The sequence below is a fragment of the Podarcis bocagei genome (assembly GCF_964188305.1).
Source record: "Podarcis bocagei genome assembly, chromosome: 5".
In the NCBI taxonomy this organism is placed as follows: Eukaryota; Metazoa; Chordata; class Lepidosauria; order Squamata; family Lacertidae; genus Podarcis; species Podarcis bocagei.
The window spans coordinates 65,702,432-65,710,962 of NC_138129.1; positions in this window are offsets into that span (position 1 = coordinate 65,702,432).

Sequence of the window (8,531 nt, forward strand, 5' to 3'; positions counted from 1 at the left end):
GTTTGCTTTTTATTCTAGGCTTCATTGGTTATACTTCCGGGGTCCCTCACCTTCACAAGGCGTTGCAGAAAAGGAACGGTGGAGTGTGATGGATGCAGAAGATGGTAACAGAGACACTATCGGGAAATTTCCTGTTGTTATGTTGTTGCAAACCGCTTTGATGTATTTTTTGAAGATACAGCTGTGTATAAATATTTTTTATAAACAAGTAAATAAATAAAATAGAAATGGGAGTCCCTGGACTGCAAAAGGTACAACACTGAGACAAGGAAGAGCTCAGGCCAGGGAACAAACTAGACTTTATTTCATCTGGATCAAAGATCCAGTTTGGCACCCCCACTCACATTTGCAAACACACACAGACTTAGAGCCTCAATGGCTGCCCTCTGGAGGCTTCACCCGGGACAAAAAAAAGTTTAGCACCCCAAATATGAGCCACACCTGGGGTAGATGTAAAGCACAATAACTGCCACTTTCACAGATTTTCTGTATCAAATTAAGAAACTTACATGATGCTCATTACAGCAACTGCAACACTTACTCATGCAGCCATAATCCAAAAAGCTCTGGATTCCACGTTACCTTTCTCCAGAGGCAGCAGGGGGTAAAAAAACAGGAGAGGAATATTTCTATTTTAAAATGTTAAATGAGTGTTATTAATGTCCATCATGTCAGATATTCTGTTTGTTCATTCCTGTCAGTAAAACACAAAAGTTGAAGCTTTCGAGTTTTGTCCAGGCTTACTGATGACCTTTTTGAAAAGACTGCAGTTACAAAGGCCTTCTGGGATGAATGTTAGTTGTCCTAAGTGGGAAACACTGGCTCATATAAAACTTTTAAATGGAGCTAACGTAAATCAAACTTACATAAATCTAATCGTAGGATTTAAATATTTTGCTAACAGGAAGGGCGAATAGTTCACAAGCTTAGAAGTACATTTTTGCTTTATACAACAGCCCTTGATTACTGAGACTGAGCGGTTTGTGTTGTTTCCTTTACAGCAGCGGTAGCCAACGTGGTGCCCTCCAGATGGGCTGGACTACAATTCCCATCTTCCCAGACCATTGACACTGCAAACTGGAACTGACTTCTGGGAGCTGGAGTCAACTGCCTCTGCAGGCACCATGTTTTTGAAGATGTTGCCTCTGAATTCATACTGCATTGTTTAATGCACTGTGGCATACGTATAAAAAAACAAGAGTCAGGAATTAAGCATATAATGGCCTGAGGTTGAACGGAATATAGGATCCAGCGGTGTTCAAATTAATTCAGCTTTCTTACTACCCAAACAAGCCTCAGTAGTGCCACCGTCACAGTTAGAATGCAGGAAATGCCACTTATTTTCCTTATAATTATTTAGCTCCAGGACATTGCAGCTTTGTTTCTGGATTATGAAAACTATAAATGCTGACATGTTTTGGAGGACCTCAGTTGATTCAATGGAACTAAACTGGCTTAAATCAATGCACTCTGATTTTTCTTCTTTGTGAAACAAGACAGCCTCCATGTGAAACACTAGTTTAATTTATAGGAATCGTAAGGTGAAGATCTTAAAAAATGAGGATTATTAAGTGGAATTGAGTTAATTTGTTGAAATGGCCTCTTCCAGACCACTGAACTTAGGCCGGCCACCCTGTGGTAGTGGCTTGTTAGTGAAGAAGTAGGGGGTTTGCAAGAAGATTACAGGTGTATATTCTTCTCCAAATCCAAAACAATACAAAATAATGCAGAAGATAACATGTGCTCTGTAGCAACTGACTTTCCAAGGTCAAAAGGCGCGAGAGGCTGATAGAGGGTTATCATGTTTTAGAAAGAGGAATAATAACAACAATAATAATTTATTATTTATACCCCGCCCATCTGGCTGGGTTTCCACAGCCACTCTGGGCGGCTTCCAACAAAATATTAAAATACAGTGGTCTGTTAAACATTGAAAGCTTCCCTAAACAGGGCTGCCTTCAGATGTCTTCTAAAAGTCTGGTAGTTGTTCTTCTCTTTGACATCTGGTGGGAGGGCGTTCCACAGGGCGGGTGCCACTACCGAGAAGGCCCTCTGCTTGGTTCCCTGTAACTTGGCTTCTTTCAGCGAGGGAACCGCCAGAAGGCCGTCAGTGCTAGACCTCAGTGTCTGGGCAAAACGGTGGAGGTGGAGATGCTCCTTCACGTATACTGGACCGAGGGCATTTAGGGCTTTAAAGGTCAGCACCAACACTTTGAATTGGGCTCGGAAACGTACTGGAAGCCAATGTAGATCTTTCAAGGAAGGAAAGGGAGGCAGACAGACAAAGGCCACTTCAGATGGATCTCTTCACTCCCCATCTGAGGCCATCTACTACAAACTGCCCTGTAACAAACTCTTATACTTTAATATCATAATTGCAATTTTTATTAACGAATCTTTCTGATACTTGAATGACAGGAATTCTGAAAGGCATAATATAAAAAACTCCAATAAATAAATAAATAAATGGTGCAGATATTTAGTCAGCATGAATGTGTTTGCAGTTCTTGAAACTAATTTGTGGTAGCAGCAGAGAATTTCGGGATTCTGTTGAGACCTCAGAATGGATTATCAGTTTAGGTTGTTCTGTGTTGGTCATTGTGATACTGCACAGATATTTGATACTAATTAATTGTATTTTGCTGTTGTAGTTGCATTTGTATGGTACGTATTCTTTCATAGAATCTTAGAATCTTAGAGTTGGAAGGGACCCAAGGGTCATCCAGTCCACCCCCCTGCAATGCAGAAATCTCAGCTAGAGCATCCATGACAGATGGCCTTGACAGATACTACTAGCTTTAAAATGGAACACTCATTCTTTAAGCTCTGAACACCTTAGGGAGCAATTCATTCTTTTCCGAGTCCTCTTTTAACTGGACATCTCAATTCTGCTTTCATCTAGACAAGGATTATTATCCTTTCTGTCTCATGGATAGAAATACATTTTCCATATTAAGAAAATGAAAGCAGAATTTTTTTCAACCTGTGGCTAACCAGGTGGCTGCTGTTTTCAACCGTGAGATTACAAAAGAGGAGCTTTCTCAACACATTGCCCCACTTTTAAACAATAATCACTCTTCACTTACTGTGCTGGTTATGCTACGTGGTTTGAATTCAGATGCTTTCAGGTAGCCCTGAAAGGAGATTAATGCATTAGTCCTTAGTGTCAGGAATCATAGAAGGTGGCGGCTTCAAGATTGGGTGTAGGCAAGGGGGGGCAGGGGGGCCGCTTCCCCCCGATCCACAAATATTATTGAAATGCACTGGAAGTACTCAATTATCTGAGTCCAATTCAAATCATCTGTCAGGAGAACTATTGCCGGCCTGGTCAGGACAGTGGGGCTTACCTCTTAAGTAGAATTGCACAAGAGAATCCTATCACCCTCTCAGAGCTACACTCCCCAAAGTGGCTTAACAATTCCCCAGGAACTCTGGGTATCGTAACCCTGTGAGGGGAATAAGGGTCTTCGAACCATTCTCAGCATCCTTAACAAACTAGGGCTCCCAAGACCCTTTGGCGGAAGCTACGACTGTCAAAGTCAGGTTTCCTCAACCTCGGCCCTCCAGATGTTTTGAGACTACAATTCCCATCATTCCTGACCACTGGTTCTGCTAGCTAGGGATCATGGGAGTTGTAGGCCCAAAACATCTGGAGGGCTGAGTTTGAGGAAGCCTGGTCAAAGTAGTATACTAGTGCTTTAAATCTGGCTACAGCCTAAATGGCTGTAAGAATGTCATGTAAGAAAAGACAGCTGGATCAGGCCAATGGCCCATCATTCTCTCAGGATGCCTGTGGGAAGCCATCCAGCAGGATCCGAGCACTCTCTCCTCTCACGGTTTCCAGCAACTGGTATTTAGAAGCATTATTGCCTCTGACTGAAGGTAGAATATAGCCATCATAGCTGGTAGCCATTGATAGGCATTGATAGCCTTATCCTCCAGGAATTGGTCTAATCCTCTTTTAAAGCCAATGTACATACAGTGGTACCTCAGGTTAAGTACTTAATTCATTCTGGAGGTCTGTACTTAACCTGAAACTGTTCTTAACCTGAAGCACCACTTTAGCTAATGGGGCGTCCTGCTGCCGCTGTGCCGCCGGAGCACGATTTCTGTTCTCATCCTGAAGCAAAGTTCTTAACTTCTGTTCTCATCCTGAAGCACTATTTCTGGGTTAGTGGAGTCTGTAACCTGAAGCGTATTGAACCTGAAGCGTATGTAACCTGAGGTACCACTGTATATGCCACACTGCCATGTCTAATGGACAATTAAAAAAAACCCAGGAGGAGGAGGAGGAGGAAAGTTTGGACTTGATATCCTGCCTTTCACTCCCCTAAGGAGTCACAAAGCGGCTAACAATCTCCTATCCCTTCCTCCCAGAAGGGATTCCTGGAGGTGGCAGGTTCGTACCAGCCATGCCTCTAGAGGTGATGCACTGCTTCCCTCCCAAGATCTCTCTAATACACTAACACATGGCAAGCTCTGAGTCCAGGGCAATGCTTGCTGAGTGCTGGTTATTTTAGCGGAGAGAAGGGCTGTGTTGCATATTGCCTGCGAGTGAAGTCTTGCAGAAACAGTTCCCTGAGGAACTGAACTGCCTTAGGCTGATCTGTTTGTCCTGATCTGGAGTCGAGTCCCTAAAACGAGTGGAATTGTTTCCGAAGAAGAAGCATGAAGAGGTTCAGGATGCACACGGGATACAGAATGAGTGCCTTTTCCTTTCATATCAATTTTTGTAGTTTTTGTTTCTGCCACACGATGGTGCTATTGAATTTGCGTTATTATTATTTTTTAAAGGCGTGCAGATGGATTTCAGAAAGATGTTGGATTTGTTTGAATTGACATTTAGCTGATGCAAGAGCGTCATAGTTGCATAATTACTGTATTAAATATGAATTGATGTTGAATTATTAGCATTCAGTTTTCATTACGTATGGGCTATAAAGAAGCCTTTGTTTCTCTAGGTGGGCTGCTGAAGAAATATCCTCACTGGGAAATAATTTCAGGGTGTTTGGTAGATCATCACCCTTAGCACTGTTTCTTTTCTGCTCAAGCCAGTTTTCCATGTATCATGTTTAACTGCTCCAATTATTTATCAGCAGGAAAGAAAAAAAGTGTTGTTTTTTTCATTAGGGGAAAAAGATATATACACAAAGCTTTTGTCTTTAAGCCTTTTAAACATTATTTTACATAATTAAACATCTTGTTCATATAAATTCAACTTGTTAGACATGATGATGCCTAAAGGGGGAACATTTTACTTCTGTGCAGACTGTGACTTGCAGGAGCTCAACGGGGATTGTGCTTGTCAGTTTAATATCCATCCTAGAGAAAATAATTCTTAGAGTGAAATTGTGGCTTGGGGTTGAGCTGCAGTCGCAGAACATACGCTAGGTTCTACTTCAGAGATCAGGAGCTCCAGAGCTCATGTGGCAAAGCAGCTACAGGTGAGCTGTGAACTAAGCACACCTCAACAACTCAGGACCGCAATAACTCAAGGACCACCTCTCTCCATATGAACCTGCCTGGACCCTGATATCATCTTCTGAGGCCTTTCATCATGTACCTCCTCCACGAGAAGTCCCCTTGATGGCAACACGAGAAGGGGCCTTTTCTGCAGTGGCTCCCCATTTGTGGAATGCTCTCCCAAGAAATGTTTGGTGTCTTCATTATATACCTTTAGGCATCAGGCAAAAACGTTCTTCTTCAACCAGGCCTTTGGCTGACTGACATCTAATGCCCTTTTAAATGTGTTGTGGAAGGGGAGATTATTGGGTTGTCTTTGTTTTTGTTTTTATGTGTTTTGTGTTTTTATATTGTAATTCATGGGTTGGCAATCTGAAGCCTTGCCGCCCGCGCGCTGACTCACCACCCTCCCGCCTCTCCATCCATGGCGAGCAGTCCAGCCCACCACAAGGTCTGAGGGGCGGTGAACTGGCCTCCTCCTAAAAAAGTTTGCTGACCCCTGTTGTAATTTTATGTTGTGATCTGCCCTGAGATCTACGGGTTTAGAGTGGTATACAAATTTAATAAATAATAATAACAACAATAATTACAGTGGTACCTCGGTTTACAGATGCTTCAGGTTACAGACGCTTCAGGTTACAGACTCCAATAACCCAGAAATAGTACCTAGGGTTAAGAACTTTGCTTCAGGATAAGAACAGAAATCGTGCAGTGGCAGCACAGCGGCAGCAGGAGGCCCCATTAGCTAAAGTGGTGCTTCAGGTTAAGAACAGTTGCAGGTTAAGAACAGACCTCAAGAACGAATTATGTTCTTAACCCGAGGTACCACTGTATAAGCACGCCTCACAAGCTCACCTCAACCCCATACTTGCTAGGTAGACTTCGCCGCTATCCTCTTGGCTCCTCCTCTGCAACAAGGGGGCCAATAGCATTAGCTTATCTTTCGAGGTTCTGGGAGGATAATTGATGTTATGTGTGAGAACCCTATTTTGAACAATTGGAATGTGCTACCTAAAGTGTTAAACGTTATAACATGCAGAGCATTTAGGAGAGTAACAGCAATGACCCATTCCCCCTCCCCTGAGAGTTAGATTATTTGCATGTTGTTAATTCCAAATGTGATTTCTGGATGATTTATGCGTAGGAGCCTAAGAAGCTCCCTTATACTGAGTCAGACCGTTGTTCTACCTAGCTCACCTTTGCATATCCATGACCTTCCAGGCTTTCAGATGGGGAACTTTCCCAGCCCGACCTGGAGATTAAGCCAGGAATCTTCTGAATACAAAGCTGAAGCCCTTCCACTCAGCCACGGCTCTTCTTTTCTCCTGGCTTTTAATCAGCTGTTGCTGCGACTCCTGATAAAAATATGCTGATTTTCAAGTGGTTTACTTTTCATCCCCTGACATGTTTAATCAAGAGTTTTTGCATTATCACAGTAGGAAAAGTTGCAAGAAGATCCTGTTTGAGCAGCCCTGACGCGGTAGTCCTCAGGCAGAAGATGCAATCCTTTACTAGACCACGGAATGAAATACCAATTGTATTTGAAGGGTATAGTGTCAGAACTTATAGCACACTCCATTTAATTCCCATTTTGGCGGTCTTTCAAACCAGTAGGAGTGGATGATTGCAGGGGTGGCGGGATGGGAACCCATGTAGTTATTGTACAGTACTTAGAATTTCCTTGGGCAGTACTCAGAATATGCCTTAGCCTGTGATCGCTAGACGACCTGTAGGAAGCCAACACACACACAGAGCTCTACATCAGGAGGGCTCCTGGTGCAGGATTCTAGATTCTGTGTAGAGGAGAGTCCTTGGGCTGGTCCCAAGGGTTAACCGTGCGGCAAGGTCCGAGTCCAGTCCAAGGTCAAGGGTGCAGTATGGAGGCAGTCCATCAAAGCTGAAGCTGGGTCCAAGGCAGGGAGTTGGGTGAGGTCAGGAACTCTGGCAGAAGAGCAGGACAGGGTGCAGGCAGGAACAGGCTACCAACAATGTTGCTCCCGCAACCTGGGACTGGGGCTGGCTGGCTTTTATCTGCCCCGAGGCATAGGGCGGCCCCGGTCCACAGGTGACTCGCCTCTCCTGGCCTGGAGGCAAGCACTCCTCCTGGGGGAACTTAGTTCCCTCTGCTTCTCTGCCCTGAGCCTCTGCAGCTCAGGAGAGGCTGGAGGGTTACCGGACCCAGAGGCAACCTCAGCTTCCCCTGACGGGGCTGAGAGTGGAGCACCTTCAGGCAATGGGTCTTCCATCACCTCAGGAGCCAGAGCAGACTCAACTGGTGCCTGCACCTGAGGATCCAGCACAGGTGAGGACCCTTCAGGCTCAAGCCCCAGCCGTGGCTCAGCTGGTTCTGGAGGCGGGGACTCCTGTGCAGGCTGGGATTCCTCAAGTTCAGCTTCCGAGTCCGAATCCCAGGCCATCACAGTCCTGCATTTGTGCAGCAAAGTTGTATGCAGCATTTTCCCTATTATCTGTGCATCCAAAGCATGTCAGGGGCTGGACTGAGGAGAAATGGTGGACCACCCCCCTCTTCCTGAACCTTCCCGAGAAGAGGAGGACAGTATAGATTTACAACAGTGGTTTGCAGAAGGTCATAGTTCAGAGGCTGCAGAGGGGAGAAGCTGGGAAATATTAGGAGAGGGGCAGCAGGAAGAAGATGCACCGGGGAGAGACAGCTGACAGACTCAGTGTCTTTAGAAAGCATTCCTGACCCACCCTCTCCCAGGACCCGGCGTGCATTGAGAGTAGAAGAACAGAAAGCTTAGAGGCAGGGATGACGTATAATAGTAGAGACTGAGGGGGTGGGACTTTACCCCGAGCAACGCCATTATCTAAGATAATTCTCTCTGTGAATACTAAACAAAAGACTTGGTAAGAATTCTTCTGGTTTATCTGCTTCTTGACTGCCACCGTGGGAGGGATCAGATCCCCCAAAACCTGACAAGATAACACAAGGCATTTCAGGAGATCTCTGCTGCCCAAAACATCCCACTTCAGCCTGGGATTGCACCTAGTTTGTAGCTTATATCTTGGTTTAGTTTTGCCATGTAACTTGTTTCACTTAAACCAGG